Raw genomic sequence first — 1,008 nt, 5'->3', positions numbered from 1 at the left:
AAGCTATTTTTAAAACTAAAACTTGTTGAAATCCAAACAAAATATTTTGGAGTACAAGCTTACATAAACTGTCGATAAATACTTGAATGAGTTTTAGGAGTTTGCATTATTTTGGTCCAATAGAAAGTTAAAAAGCGAGAATAGTTCGGACAATCATATGCAAAAAACTACGGTAGCATTTGGTCTGAAAGATTGTTTTCAACATTTTTATCCTCAGCTGAGTTAGTGCATTATACAAATATTGAAAAATTCGAACGAAACGGTTATATTGCTTTCTCTTCAAAATACGCTCAAATGAACTTTTACCTTAAAAATAAAAAATAAATATCTTCAGGACTTTGACCCCCTTCGGTCAAAAAAAATCTGCTGGACTATTCGCTACATAATACAACACCAATAAAACCCAAGAAGGAAAAAAAACCACCCACTGGCTATATGAGCTTCAATTATCTAGTCTTGTAATGCTGTCATTAAATCTTTTGCCAATAACAGCTAGAAAAATATAAGATGTGTGAAATGCACCCAGTCGGAGGACAATAAATCTTTTAAGATTAATATGATTCGGGTTCATAAGGATTTCAATCGCTTTTGCATATATAGCTTGAACTTCAAGCACTGTGCTCAAGTTTGTAGGCGATGAGTTAATAGCAGGAAGATAGCGAATAGTGTGGATATCTTCTGGTATCGTTTTAGGTATAATTAGGCAGTTAAACAGGGGTCTTGTATAGTTAAGGTAACAAAACCAATGATAATATAACCTTAAGGAAACTATGGTTTGCCATTCTGTGCCCGATATACTAGCCATGAGTCAAGGGACGTCAGCTTTACTTGCAGCGTTTTCTTTTAACATGTTTGCTGCACTTTCCGTTGCGCATTTTGTAAGCGTTTCATATTCGTTCCTATTTTTATTAGACTTTTTGCGATAGCAAATGCAACATTCTTTATCCGCAGTAATTTTTCCTGAAACAAGGGAATTATTTTAAGTTTGAAGTAGTTTATAAAACAATA

Source organism: Hydra vulgaris, chromosome 03, assembly GCF_038396675.1.
Source record: "Hydra vulgaris chromosome 03, alternate assembly HydraT2T_AEP".
In the NCBI taxonomy this organism is placed as follows: domain Eukaryota; kingdom Metazoa; phylum Cnidaria; class Hydrozoa; order Anthoathecata; family Hydridae; genus Hydra; species Hydra vulgaris.
Note: the sequence above shows the minus strand (reverse complement) of the source record.